The sequence below is a fragment of the Mytilus trossulus genome, chromosome 13, assembly GCF_036588685.1.
Source record: "Mytilus trossulus isolate FHL-02 chromosome 13, PNRI_Mtr1.1.1.hap1, whole genome shotgun sequence".
In the NCBI taxonomy this organism is placed as follows: Eukaryota; Metazoa; Mollusca; class Bivalvia; order Mytilida; family Mytilidae; genus Mytilus; species Mytilus trossulus.
Window position 1 is genome coordinate 37,764,407 of NC_086385.1, and position 16,465 is coordinate 37,780,871.

General features: G+C 35.2%; 1 long non-coding RNA gene across 1 annotated transcript in view; it reads left to right on the forward strand.

Moving 5' to 3' along the window:
• Positions 1–16,465, forward strand: part of LOC134695481 (uncharacterized) — a 46,037-nt gene that overhangs the window by 17,359 nt on the left and 12,213 nt on the right. The window contains exon 2 of the long non-coding RNA XR_010102773.1: positions 13,266–13,447. This is a non-coding gene — a long non-coding RNA (uncharacterized LOC134695481). The remainder of the gene's footprint in view (positions 1–13,265; positions 13,448–16,465) is intronic.

Below are 16,465 nucleotides of genomic sequence, written 5' to 3' on the forward strand. Positions count from 1 at the left end.
AATTAAAATAATACAAGACTACAAAGACCAGAGGCTCCTGACTTGGGACAGACTGTTTATTATTCATATTTGAATGAATCTGGGACAGTCGTATCCCTGTTATAGTATGTTCCAGAATGGATCCATATAGTATTTCATGATCTTGCTGTTGAGATTCAGGCTTAAAATATATGAATAATATATGGAGCTATTTACAGATAACCATTGAATGATGATTGACAACAAGTGCTGGTGATTTATCTGACTCCCACTCAAAACTATTTTTATATATTATAAACTGGAGGAATTATAAACTGTTAAGGGTCTGGCATAATAACAATTTGATTCAATATGATTTGTGGAGTTACAATTTTCTTTGAAGTTATTAGGTGAATGCATAAGACCTGCTTGCTGCATGAAATAAAGTCTTTGCAAACATGTCTTTTGGTCTCTGGTGGAATTTTGTTTCATGAATCATACCACATTTTTTTATGGTAATTTTTTTTATTTCAATTTCTTTCTCAAAATGATTCAATTAATTACTTGTTTTTATTTTTTATATTTTTTTCGAGACAAGTATTAAACACCAGATTTCAAATGAAGTGAAGGGCCTCTGTGGCCTAGTGGTCTAAGTAGTTGCTACTATAATCCCTAGCCTGGGTCAGCATGGATTTCTAATGTGAGTTAGAACCCTGCTTGTGCTATACACTGGAACCCTGCTTGTGCTATACATTGTAACCCTGCTTGAGCTATACACTGGAACCCTGCTTGTGCTATACACTGAAACCCTGATTGTGCTGTACACTGGAACCCTGCTTGTGCTATACACTGGAACCCTGCTTGAGCTATACACTGGAACCCTGCTTGTGCTATACACAGGAACCCTGATTGTGCTATACACTGGAACCCTGCCTGTGTTATATACTGGAACCCTGCTTGTGCTATACACTGCAACCCTGCTTGTGTTAAACACTGGAACCCTGCATGTGCTATACACTGGAACCCTGCTTGAGCTATACACTGGAACCCTGCTTGTGCTCTACACTGGAACCTGCATGTGCTATACACTGGAACCCTGCTTGTGATATACACTGGAACCCTGTGTGTGCTATACACTGGAACCCTGCTTGAGCTATACACTGGAACCCTGCTTGTGCTAAACACTGGAACCCTGCTTGTGATATACACTGGAACCCTGCTTGTGCTATACACTGGAACCCTGCTTGAGCTATGCACTGGAACCCTGCTTGAGCTATACACTGGAACCCTGCTTGTGCTATACACTGGAACCCTGCTTGAGCTATACACTGGAACCCTGCTTGAGCTATACACTGGAATCCTGCCTGTGCTATACACTGGAACCCTGCTTGTGCTATACACTGGAACCCTGCTTGTGCTATACACTGGAACCCTGCGTGTACTATACACTGGAACTCTGCTTGAGCTATACACTGGAACCCTGCTTGTGCTATACACTGGAACCCTGCTTGAGCTATATACTGGAACCCTGCTTGTGCTATACACTGGAACCCTGCTTGAGCTATACATTGGAACCCTGCTTGAGCTATTCACTGGAACCCTGCTTGAGCTATTCACTGGAACCCTGCTTGTGCTATACACTGGAACCCTGATTGTGCTATACACTGGAACCCTGCTTGTGCTATACACTGGAACCCTGCTTGTGCTATACACTGGAACCCTGCGTGTACTATACACTGGAACTCTGCTTGAGCTATACACTGGAACCCTGCTTGTGCTATACACTGGAACCCTGCTTGAGCTATATACTGGAACCCTGCTTGTGCTATACACTGGAACCCTGCTTGAGCTATACACTGGAACCCTGCTTGTGCTATACACTGGAACCCTGCTTGTGCTATACACTTGAACCCTGATTGTGCTATACACTGGAACTCTGCTTGAGCTATACACTGGAACCCTGCTTGTGCTATACACTGGAACCCTGCTTGTGCTATACACTGGAACCCTGCTCTTGCTATACACTGGAACCCTGCTGGAGCTATACACTGGAACCCTGCTTGTGCTATACACTGGAACCCTGCTTGTGCTATACACTGGAACCCTGCTTGAGCTATGCACTGGAACCCTGCTTGAGCTATACACTGGAACCCTGCTTGTGCTATACACTGGAACCCTGCTTGAGCTATACACTGGAACCCTGCTTGAGCTATACACTGGAATCCTGCCTGTGCTATACACTGGAACCCTGCTTGTGCTATACACTGGAACCCTGCTTGTGCTATACACTGGAACCCTGCGTGTACTATACACTGGAACTCTGCTTGAGCTATACACTGGAACCCTGCTTGTGCTATACACTGGAACCCTGCTTGAGCTATATACTGGAACCCTGCTTGTGCTATACACTGGAACCCTGCTTGAGCTATACATTGGAACCCTGCTTGAGCTATTCACTGGAACCCTGCTTGAGCTATTCAATGGAACCCTGCTTGAGCTATACACTGGAACCCTGCTTGTGCTATACACTGGAACCCTGCTTGAGCTATTCACTGGAACCCTGCTTGTGCTATACACTGGAACCCTGCTTGAGCTATTAATTGGAACCTTGCTTGTGCTATACACTGGAACCCTGCTTGAGCTATTCACTGGAACCCTGCTTGTGCTATACACTGGAACCCTGCTTGTGCTATATACTGGAACCCTGCTTGAGCTATACACTGGAACCCTGCTTGTGCTATACACTGGAACCCTGCTTGTGCTATACACTGGAACCCTGCTCTTGCTATACACTGGAACCCTGCTGGAGCTATACACTGGAACCCTGCTTGAGCTATACACTGGAATCCTGCCTGTGCTATACACTGGAACCCTGCTTGTGCTATACACTGGAACCCTGCTTGTGCTATACACTGGAACCCTGCGTGTACTATACACTGGAACTCTGCTTGAGCTATACACTGGAACCCTGCTTGTGCTATACACTGGAACCCTGCTTGAGCTATATACTGGAACCCTGCTTGTGCTATACACTGGAACCCTGCTTGAGCTATACATTGGAACCCTGCTTGTGCTATACACTGGAACCCTGCTTGAGCTATTCACTGGAACCCTGCTTGAGCTATACACTGGAACCCTGCTTGTGCTATACACTGGAACCCTGCTTGAGCTATTCACTGGAACCCTGCTTGTGCTATACACTGGAACCCTGCTTGAGCTATTAATTGGAACCTTGCTTGTGCTATACACTGGAACCCTGCTTGAGCTATTCACTGGAACCCTGCTTGTGCTATACACTGGAACCCTGCTTGTGCTATATACTGGAAACCTGCTTGAGCTATACACTGGAACCCTGCTTGTGCTATACACTGGAACCCTGCTTGTGCTATACACTGGAACCCTGCTCTTGCTATACACTGGAACCCTGCTGGAGCTATACACTGGAACCCTGCTTGTGCTATACACTGGAACCCTGCTTGTGCTATACACTGGAACCCTGATTGTGCTATACACTGGAACTCTGCTTGTGCTATACACTGGAACCCTGCTTGTGCTATACACTCCTCTCAGATTAAGATTTTCAGTTTTATTATTGAAGGTCAGTGTTTTTTCCAGGCACTCCAGCTTCTTTCACTTATAAAATCTGACCACTAGAAATAGCCCTAAAGTGGTGCTTAATAGTGTCGTTAAAACACAGAAAAATGGAAATCAAATTCAAATAAAGTGGATAAACAATTATAGGCACTTTTAATACATCCTTCAACTAGGAGAAAACCCTATAATGTACATGTATAATTAAGTCAACTTTAAAAGGCCCTGAAATGAAAAGGTAAAACAATTCAGAAAACTAACAGCCGAATTAATATTAAAACAATGATACATTCTTTCCTTTTCTTTATACAGTTACTAACAATAAAAAAATTACTTGGATTGGATCCACATTGAATACCCTGACTTCTTTTTCTGTTTTTTTTTTACATCCATTGGGTGCACGGTCAATGCCCTCAGCGTCCTTTGATGTTCATTCAAGTTAATGGGCCCAGATTCGTTCCAAGAGAAATTACAACATTATATGGTTTATGAGAAAAATCTGTCATTTATAAAAAAATATATACAATTATTATGATAAATGATAACGCTGATGCCTATTTCTCAATATAATCACGGAGAATGATACTCTGATAGAAGTAGGACTTGATGTGGTGTAATCCTTTTTATGTTTTATTGGAACATCAAAGCAGCTTTCCTTTGATTGTTGTAATTGTCTTATGGTTATATTAGATTTTGTCTTACAAGAAACTTAATATTTTCCTTGATTGGGATTTGCATCACACTTATTGGCAAATTGACATAATGCTGTCAATGCTAAATGGAGAGATGTTAAGTTTATAATGGGATTTTATATAATATTTATTCTTAAAATAGATTTTCTTTGATTTTATTTTTCAAATTAAAAACAAAGAAGTCAGTATATAGTGCTGTTTAAAGAAACATAATATTTTTTTTATTGTGATTTGCATCACAGGAATTGTCAAATTGACATAAGGCTGTCAATGCTTAAATTGAGAAATGTTATATAACTTTATAATGGGCTTTGATATAATATATTTATTCTTTTAATATATTTTCTTAGATTTTTTTTTCACATGAAACAAAGAAGATCTCAGTATCTGTACAGTGAGCTGTTAATTGTTGTCTGTATGTTTTTGTCTACAAGAAACTTAAAATTGTCTTGATCTTACATCAGAGAACTGACAAATAAGGCTGTCAATGCTAAAAGTCCTAAAAGGAGAGATATAGATGTTAACGTTATAATGAGATTAGATATAATATTAATTCTTCAAATAGATCTTCTTGAAAAATTTCTGAAAATAAACAAGTGGCAATGCTAGCTGTACAATGTGTTGTTTATTGTTATTTGTGCTTTTTTTTTGTACATTTCATTTGTTTTAGGAGTGGGATGATACTGTGGCTTAGTGTCATGTGGTGTTTATTGTATTTGACAAAATTTTTGGAAACTTTTGTTATCTATTAAATAACTATGATTATTTTGAACTGGATTTCTGAACACAGCAAATGCAAGTTGGTACACCTTTCAACTTATTTCTGTTTAAAATAATCACTTTGCAAAGTCTGTATATAATAATCAGACAGACATATTACGTAACTGTTTGAAATTTGAGTTGTAATAAGAATCCTATTAAACAGACAAGAAAGATCTATTTAAAGAATCCATCTTTTATTTCGTATTTGAATATTCCAAATCAATCAAAGTCTTTTACATGTACATGTATACTTTCTGCTCTTTGGTCGGGCTGTTACTGTTTTTATTTGTGTCTTTGACACATTTCCACATTTCCATTTTCAATTTTATTTCACTGAATTACAGACTGATTTCTACCCCACGAAGCTCATGTATTATTTGTTGTCAATATAAAATAAGAAGATTTTATTTATTTATTTATTTGCATGGGTAACAAAGTTTGGGGACTCAGGAAATTTTGTATTTTCATGAATATTTAATTTCATGATTTTGTTGTTTATGTCTGCTATGGAAAATTTGTAATTCGTTGTACATCTAAATTTGTGGTTCTCCTGTAGCCACCAATTCCACGAAAATTGGTATCACAGGAAAAATTATATACACACAGAACTGACTGATCGAAATTATGGAATCATGTTGATGAAGGACCTACGGATAAAATATGTTATGTCAAATTTACATGACAGTACATTTAACATGACATCCCTAAACATGTTATGAATACAAAACTCCAAGACTTGGCAATACATACAAGGACATTCATGAAAATATTTTGATAAATATGAAATAGGGATATCTATAGTATGAATGCCAGTTGAGACAGCTTCCCACCAGAGACCACCATTCAAGGATGTAAACAAATTTTTGGCACTCAACTGCCTTTGAAAATGAGCAAAACCTACACCATATTGTGTGTTAAAAAGGTATAGATAAAAAAATACTGAACTCTTTTAAAAATTGAAAAAACAGAAAGTCTTTATTATCATATGGCAAAATCAAAAGCTCAAACACATATAACGAATGGATAGAATTTCTGTCATTTGGACTAAGTTATAAATGGCTGGTTGTCTCATTTTTTGGCAGATATATCATATCGCACATCTACTTATTTTATATCCTGGTAAAAAATGTTTGGATCATATTATTAACCGATAAATCATTTCGAATTGTTGGATAAAATGAAAAAAGGAAGATAGGGTAAACATGCAGGTTGTTAATGTGAATTTATAAAAAAAAAGATGGAAATTCCTACAGTATTGACTAGGCTCATTGTTGAAGGCTGTAAGTGACCAGTGACCTAGCTATTATTATATATATAGCTGTTTATTTTTTTTGGTCATTTGGTCTCTTTAATTTTACAGGAGAGTTGTCTTATAACTCTCAAATGCCATTATACCTCATCTTCTTTTTTTATTAATACCTGAGTAGTATATTCACTATACAGCTAACAGCAATGAGTTGAGCCTATACTGCATAACATGTTATAGAAGTCCTTGAAATGAAAAACAATTGAAATACGAATTAATTATAAATATAGCCTAGCTAGCTGTCATTATGTATAAAACAATAAACAAAAAAACAAATAATGAAGTACAACAACAAACGACACGACCCACTGAATTATAGGATATATATGTTAGTAGACACAATCTTAGACCCTCCCCAGACTGTGGACAGTGGTGAAACGCCTAACAGCACAACATAATTAGAATCAAACTATAAAAATCAGTTGAAATGGATTTAGTTTATCAACCCAAAAAATATTACTTAAGAGCTGCAGATTTTAGGATCTGATAATATTTTTGCTTTATGTTAGTTGAAAGCATTGTTTAAAGTGATGTTTTTTTATAAAAAAAAAATGACCCACTGCTGCAGTTTTCTGTGGCGGTTCCAGAACTTAAATTTTGTAAGGGGGGCTAGTCATACTTCTCTGATTCCCTATATAACCAACCAAATTTTTCCAACAATAAAGGGGGGGGGGGTGGTGTTTCTTGGATCAGCTTATGGTTTTCTGTTTTGTTCAATTCATGAGAAAAGTTTTGAAGTCTGGGATGATGGTTTTACTGTTGAATATTAGATTCCCAATTTTCGATTTCACCTCATATAAATTAATAAACAAATAAATATAGTATTTTCTTGGAAACATACATAAATCTGTGTGTAGGAGTGAAATTAGTTCCTGTATGGGCACCTAGGGACTCATTGAGATTCAAAGCAAAAAAAAGAATGAAATTAAGGCAGCAACCATTTGATTTTCTGGGGGGGCTATGGTTTTTTTTTCTGTGCAAACTTTTTTTTTTGCCTTCGGCGAAGAACAATCTATTTTTTTAGCGACAAACCGAAAACAATTTTTTTCTTTCAACTTAAGCATTACATATAGTGGCAGCTGAGGGTAAAACAAACAATTTTTTTTCTCAGGGTCCAAAACAAATTATTTTTTTCACCAAAACCTGGAAACAAACTTTTTTTTCCCAAAAAAACCATAGCCCCCCCCCAGAAAATCAAATGGTTGCTGCCTAATCAAATATTGTTTAGATTTCAAATCCATTATACAGTCTTGAAAGCTACATGTTAGAATTTCCATGTTAACTTTATGTCCGCTTGATAAATGTGGATATAAATTGTGTACTATTGCGGAGAATAAATGTACTTTCTTTCATTTAATTTCTAAACCAGATTAGGTAGATTGACATTGAGAGAAGTCAACATAAATACACACACACCACAAGGCATTGATTTAAATTGAAAATGAATCAAATATTTATTTATTAAAAAAGTAATTGAAAACAAAAAGAAATGTATTCTTTTCAATTGCATTTACTTTAAATCATTTAGATAAACAAAGCAATTTAAAGTAATCAAACTTAACCACAAATTTACTATGTTTTATGGTAGAGTTATTTTCATATTTGTGACCAATAGAATTAATCAGTTTTATTGTTTTTTATTAGTTTTCTGATTGTTTTGATAAATGTAGCACATATCCTTGTATTTATTATACCCTAAAGGTTTTAACTGATGTTCATGTTAGATTAAATAACATCCTTTAGGGTGCCCCAGTTTAGGAGTGTGATGTAATACAAAGGGTCATCCAGCGGTTAACACAGGGCACCAGACCTTGGAGTTAGACTGACCAACTATTGAATGACTCAAGGCAATATTATTTTGTTCAGAATTCTATTTTTAGTTACATTATTACAATTCTGAAGTTATGTTGGACAGTTATGTGGATATAACTTGTCAGAGTTAGTTTCTTCAACTTTTTTCTACACTTGACTTTAATTGTAGTGGATGTTTATTGATTTTATATATCAATTAACTAATTAATCAATTAATCAATTAATTAATTAATTGAAGTGTGATATTGATTACTTTCTCCTTGGATATTAAATTGTAGTGAATGAACTTTTGAGATTGACCTAATTTGGTAGTTTTATTGTCAAATAATAACTATATCATATGACATTTATTCCGAATTCTGAATTTATTCAAAATTAATGAAGTGTGGATGTTATGGACTGAATTCAACAAACATTTTCTAAAATTTGAGGTAATTATATTTTAGTTTATACACCTTTCACATATGAAGGGTGGAGTTCATTTGTACTTTTGATTTTTGCACATATGTATATAAAATGAAACACATTCAGGTTGTTTAATTGATTGATTAATCTACGTAATTAATTAATACATTAATTTCTCTAATCATTTAATAATTAGTAATGGGTATTTGAGATGAATCCTTTTCGGTCACAATGTTGTCAATATAAAAAAAAATTATAAATATAAATTTTCATGCTTTTCATCTGTTTAGTCAATAAAGAATATAAATGTATAATAAAGCATAAATTTTATATATATATTTTTGTTTGTAGAAGTTGGCAAATCCATGTTTTAAGTACTACACGAAAATTTAAAACTTGTTTTCCTCAATCATCGAAGCCTTAAATTTATATATGCTATAATTGTTTGTAGATGTTGGCAAATCCATGTAACCAAATATCCATGAAAATACATTTTTCCTCAATCGGTGAAAAACAAGCATTTACCCTAAAAATTAAATGAATCCACACAGTAAGAGTTTCAAGCATGAAACAATTTGAATAAAATTTTATAATCCATTTGAATTAGAATTGATTCACTGATAAGAATGAACAATTTTTTAATTCAATTTAAATTTCTTAAAAATTATGGAAAAATACATGATTGGGAATTTGAATATGTTTTAACTTGCTCCGTGATTGAATTGTCAATGACCTCTACGTTTTTAGAATAATTACTTCACGCTTAATTAATTTGTAGATAAAAGTGATTTGTTTAATTCTATATGTTTTATAAAATATAAATTTTCATTAAATCAATTAGGTTTCTGTGGTTAGAAATATTGCTTCAAAGTAATTAAGCTTTACATTCAATTGATTATTAATGTTGGTTAAACTATAATGACAATAATACTACTTCAGAAACTGTTTGCTGAACAAATATGATAACAAGTTTTAATTTGTTAAACTTTGATATATAATTATAACTTCTACATCTATAAAAGTCCTTGATTTTTATTAACTACAGGCATCTGTTCGACTATAAAAAAATATAATGATAAATATCCTAGAAAACTTTGATCCAAAACTTTGCAGAATGACGAGTATGTATAGAATCTCTCACTTTTTTCTTGAAACTCGAATAGACTTTGGCAATAATTATCAATTTATAGTGCAGAATGTTCTTTGACCACCGATTGACTTGAACCAAGTTTTTGATGAAAATTTTTGAGTCTTAGATAATATGGACGTCCTGTTTACCTGGTCAACATGGTCAAAGAAAACGTTTGACCAAGTTAACTTTGATAGTGACAACAGGGTTTAAGTACCTATGTAAAGTCTTCAACCTATATCATAAAGTTATTATATATATATATATATAGAGAGAGAGTCTAGGTGATTGAGGTGGACTTTTTAAAGTTGTATAAATACATTTTCTACATTGAACACAAGCCAGTGTCTTTTTATGAGTGTCAGAATTCTGAGATTGTGAGTTTGTACCAAGCTTTAATGTACAAGGTACAGTATTGAGCTTGGTCTTGAAATAACCCAGGATTAAGTTTAACATCAGAGGGATGGTAAGGTTTTCTCTGTGTATTTGCCAGTTTCCTCCACCTTTAAATATTAGACTTCCCAGTGTCCTAGCACTCCCTTTGTGTTGGCCTTGATTGTCCTTGTAAAAAATTGTTGTTTAAGTGACACATCTACATTAATCCTGATAGGGAGTGTATTTTTTAAAGGGTATTATATAACACTTAAATTGCTTTGGATTCCACTGTACTGTCACAGCTTTTGAGGTGTGCTTCAGACAACGGAGGAATTTACATGGGTTGCACTCAATATCTTCGCAGCTACGTAGTGCTACGTAGATGTTGACTATTGAACGTGTAACTATATACTAGTCGTTACATAGATATTGATAGCAGCTAGGTAGCCACTACGTAGCTGCTACAATATTGAACTCAACCCAGTACATACCGGTACATACATTTAAGAGAACAGTTATTATTATAAAGATTGTTTTTGTCCCAAATTTGAGATCTGACATTCACCTTGTCAGGCAGATGTTATAAGAGTGAAATTTTTGAATTTCTAAAAAATAGATATTGGCAAACTCCCATGTATAATTTTGAGAGTCAATACTTTTTACTAAAGGTCATTCTTTAACTCATACTAAGGTCATTCTTTAACTCATACTAAGGTCATTCTTTATCTCATACTAAGGTCATTCTTTAACTCATAAAGGTCATTCTTTAACTCATACTAAGGTCATTCTTTAACTCATACTAAGGTCATTCTTTAACTCATACTAAGGTCATTCTTTAACTCATACTAAGGTCATTCTTTAACTCATACTAAAGGTCATTCTTCAACTCATACTAAGGTCATTCTTTAACTCCTACTAAGATCATTCTTTAACTCATACTAAGGTCATTTTTCAACCTACATCTTAAAAGTACACATACATTGTATGACATGTGATAATGGATGTTTATTCTATGTCCTAGGGTATTGTAGTCTAATGTGTTATTTTAAAGCAGGCTATATAGTATATATATATTAATAGATTATCATTGGTCATCTCAACGAGATTGATTTTCTCGCTTGAGCCAGTACAGCAAAAGTGAGAAAAGCAATCAAGTTGAGATGACCAATGATTATCTGTTTATTGCTATTTTACGCCATGTGCCTCCTTAGTTTCTAGCCATAGTTTTCCATCTAAAGGGAGTAGCAATTTTTTTATATGAAAAATGATCTCAAAAAAAGATTAAAGGAAAAAATGCTCAAAATAGCGATAAATATATGTCCTAAAAAAATAATTAGTAATTCAAGCCATTATGAACAAGTATTAAAGTGATAATTGATAAGGTATTTTTTTTCAATCAGTTCTGGTGACATTTTAAATTTGTCAGAGATTCAGTAGAAGAGGATTTTGCAATTCAAAGCCCATAAATGCTCCTGTCTGGAAGTAAATTCAGATGAGTTCTTGCCCTTTGATTTGTTGTCTTGTAACTCAAGTTTGAGTTGATTAATTTTACGCCTAGAATAAGCATTATATATAGTCAGAATACTTAGTTTGACTCATCCACATGTCCATAGATTTTTTTACAGATATATGTAAGACCTTAGAAATTTCATCCAGTATTAATGACCGTAAAAAAATCTTTTATTGTAATTTCCCTAAAATTTAAGGAAATATGCAGAATTCAAAAGAAGGCAAATCTAAATAATGATCGAAGTCCTCATGGAATTAAAAATAAGGTTGAATTATGTACCATTCAGGTACCCTAATGTATCTTGATAATTAAGGAGGTATGAACTGAATTAAAACCAAGATGAAACATATATGGAAATAGTAATTATTTATGAATAATTATGTTGGAAATAGGGTAATTCAAAGCAGATCTAGCCATAGGATAAAAAGGGGGTTACCCATTACGCAGGATAAACTTTCCGATAAAGGGTAATGGTTCCAACTATAATGTCCCCATTCAAATGCATTGATTGTCAAAAAGGGGGTTTCTAACCCTGGAACACCCCCCTCCTTGGATCCACCACTGTGGATACTGGCTCTTTATTCAAGGTGTTTGGCCTATATCTACTTTGCCTGATGAGTCAAGGGATATTAGAACACTTACCTAAGGAATATGAGCTTTATATGCCATGTGAAGATCTAACATATAATATATCTGTTTTCTGATTAATACCCAGTCACAATGATATTGATGATGCTCAGGTGTTAGAACATACAGGTTAATTAGAAAAAGTAGCAAGATATCTTGTTTTGCTTACTGCAACAATGAGTGAAGATTCTATTTACAGAAACTCCTATCAGTCAAATTTTCTTAATCTAGCTAGGCTTTTATTTATTTAAAGAAAACTCCTGACGGTCAATCTCTTCTTAATATGACCTTAATTTATTTTCACATTTTTAAGGTACATCATGCATTGCTAATGGGATGATGTAAACTTTATCCTTACTAAATGTTCAATCCAGGTGTTAATTAGAAATAATAGCAAGATATCTTGTTTTGCTTATTGCCACAATGAGTAGGGATTTTATTTAAAGAAACTCCTATCAGTCAAATTTTCTTGATCTAGGTTTTTATTTGGAAGAAAACTTAGTCTTGTAACTGAAGGTCTACTTGATATGACCTATAATTATGTTGTCACGGTTTAAGTTTATCTAGCTAACATGGCTAAAGGCATGATGTAAGCTTTTCCCATCACCAAATGACATTCATTCGGCAATCCATAAGCTTTTACATTTAACTTGAATTTCTGCCCTTTTTGTACTTAAACCAAGAACTAAAGGTCAGAGCACTTTTATCATGTTTATTGTTGTTCATGATCTTAAAGACACAGTTATGCTTTCAACACAAAGTAAAACTATTCACTATATTGCAAGATTAAGACAACCCTAGCATATAAGGTTTCAACTCAGAATTCTACATTTGCTATGATTGATAATTTGTTGTAAGAATATGAAGTTGGTTTTATGTGTTAAAGCATCATGATCAAATTTATATAAAAAAGAAGATGCGGTATGATTGCCAATGAGACAACTGTCCACAAGAGACCAAAATGACACAGACATTAACAACTATAGGTCACTGTACGGCCTTCAACAATGAGCCAAGCCCATACCGCATAGTCAGACCGTAGTCAAACCTTATTTCTTGTATTAAATCATAATGCAGTATTTTTTTTTCTCTTTGTAGTCTGAGTAAAAGTGCAGAACAGTGATTTTGGATTGTACAGTTAGCTCCCCTGAAAATCAAGACTTCATCAAAGGATTTAAACCAAGTCTATGGTGATAAAGGGTTTGTTTTTCAGGACTCATTAAGCTGAAGATCACCAGTCCTATTAAAAGAAGGTGACTTATTCAAGGACACTTAGAAAGGTAAGAAGATTATTGTGATCATTATATCTGTCATGGCAATAGATATATGTCCTTCAGTAATCAATCTGTCCTTGGCAAAACACTTGACCATGACTTATATATTGATGACTACTGTATACCAACTTATATAGTCATGGCAATAGATATGTCCTTCAGTAATCAATCTGTCCTTGGCAAAACACTTGACCATGACTTATATATTGATGACTACTGTATACCAACTTATATTCATGGCTACGTATTTCCTGTTTAGCCCTGTCTAGCATAGTTTGTAGTGATTTTATTCTTTTATTTGCGATAGTTTCACTTGATGTAGAAAAATAATTTGGAAGAGCCTGTGAAGTTTGAAATTATTGTGATGATTTATATCTTTTGATATTTTTTTACTCAAGGAAAGTCGTGAAAATAAATCGCTCACAAAAATTACTTGGTTTACAGTATACAACTGTCCTTAGGAGTGGCAGTACATTTGGCCTTGTGAAAATACAGTTGTCCTAAGCCTTCATGTACATCTGTCCTTGGCAAAGCATCTGTATTTGGCAAAGCATCTGCATTTGGCAGTACATCTCACTTTGGCAAAGCATCAGTATTTGGCAGTACATTTCATCTTGACAAATTACTTGTTTATTGCAGAAAATCTCAACTTGGCAAAGCATCTGTATTTGGCAGTACATCTCACTTTGGCAAAGCATCTGTCCTTGGAAGAATATCTGACCTTATGCATTTGCCAGGACATCTCACCTTGACAAAGCATTTGTCCTTGACAGTACATCTCACCTTGGCAAACATCTGTCCTTGGCTCTACATCTCACCTTGGCAAAGAATCTCTCCTTGGCAGTACATCTCACCTTGGCAAAGCACCTTTCCTTGACAGTACATCTGACCTTGGCAAAGCATCTGTCCTTGTCAGTAAATCTCACCTTGGCAAAGCATTTGTCCTTGGCTCTACATCTCACCTTGGCAAAGAATCTGTCCTTGGCAGTACATCTCACTTTGGCAAAGCATCTGTATTTGGCAGTACATCTCACTTTGGAAAAGCATCTGTCCTTGGAAGAATATCTGACCTTGGCAAAGCATATGCATTTGCCAGGACATCTCACCTTGACAAAGCATTTGTCCTTGACAGTACATCTCACCTTGGCAAACATCTGTCCTTGGCTCTACATCTCACCTTGGCCAAGAATCTCTCCTTGGCAGTACATCTCACCTTGGCAAAGCACCTTTCATTGACAGTACATCTGACCTTGGCAAAGCATCTACATTTGCCAGTACATCTGACCTTTGCAAAGCATCTGTCCTTGTCAGTAAATCTCACCTTGGCAAAGCATTTGTCCTTGGCTCTACATCTCACCATGGCAAAGAATCTGTCCTTGGCAGTACATCTCACCTTGGCAAACATCTGTCCTTGGCTCTACATCTCACCTTGGCAAAGAATCTGTCATTGGCAGTACATCTGACCTTGGCAAAACATCTGTCCTTGGATCTACATCTCACCTTGGCAAAGCATCTGTACTTGTCAGTACATCTCACCTTGACAAAGCATTTGTCCTTGGCACTACATCTCACCTTGGCAAAGCATCTGTCCTTGTCAGTAAGTCTCATCTTGGCAAAGCATTTGTCCTTGGATCTACATCTCACCTTGGCAAAGCATCTGTCCTTGTCAGTACATCTCACCTTGGCAAAGCATCTGTCCTTGACAGTACATCTGACCTTGGCAAAACATCTGTCCTTGACAGTACATCTGACCTTGGCAAAACATCTGTCATTGGCAGTACATCTGACCTTGGCAAAGCATCTGTCCTTGGCAGTACATCTGACCTTGGCAAAGCATCTTACCTTGGCAGTACATTTCACTTAAAGTCTTTAGCAAAGCATCTGTATTTAGCTCTACATCTCATCTGGGCAAATCATATACCGTATAGCGGGTTATTTTCGCTGGTGTAAAATTTCGCGATTTTCATTGAACAAGGTATACGAAATATTTTGGCGGTTAATATTTTGGCGGATTAAAAACTTGTATTCATACCTTTGTATGTACACCTTTAATTTGGCGGAACTTATTTTGGCGATTTTGTTCTATCCGCGAAAATAAGCGAAAATTTGCACCCCGCGAAAATAATCCGCTATACGGTATCATTCACAGTTTATTTGACCTTCAGGCAAAAAAAAAAAGAACCAATATATGTCCTTGTAGTACATGTAAACTTGGCTATGTGTCTGTCCTTGACAATACATTTGTCCTTGGTGGTACTTCTTTCCTTGGCAATACACTGGTCCATAATATGCACGCTGAACTTGGCAAACCATCTGTCCTTGGCCATACATTTTTAAGTTTAATAATTGAATTACAGATCAAGTTTGTGTTTTTGAAAAATTATTGTCCTTCTCAACATCTTTGCATACAGTAAGTTATTTATTTGAAGAATATTAAGGTTCAAGTATGTTTGCAGACAGGCCCGTAACCAGGAATTTCCAAAGGGGGGTTTGTTGGACTTACAAACTCAACTTTAACAGTCAAAATTGGACATTGCCTTTAACAGTGCTTATTTGTTTTCAAGGGGGGTTCTTCCAAACCCTCTTAACCTCCCCCTGGCTACTGGTATGGCATAAACAGAAAACACAATGGAGAACACAAAATAAAATGGTAGCTCAATCCTAGAATGTACTTATAAATCATATGCTGCAGTACACTCGACCTTAGTGTTAAACTTATGATAAGCTACTCTGATCATATTTTGATTATTTAGATAAAAAGTCTGAAAGAAGTTAATGTTCCAATATGTTTATTTGCATAATGTATAGATTTCTATCTGTGTGGTTCTTATTTCAATAATCATGGGAATAGAATTATAAGTCACATGGAGCTAAAGCTGATGTGTGGTCAAACACGGTACCAGTTGTTTGTTTGGCCAATTTTGCTATTAAAGGGTTTAACAGTAGGGCAGTTAACTCGATATCTCTTCAAGCAACATAAATTTTGCCTAGATCAGCCTTAATTATGAAAATATAAAATTACAA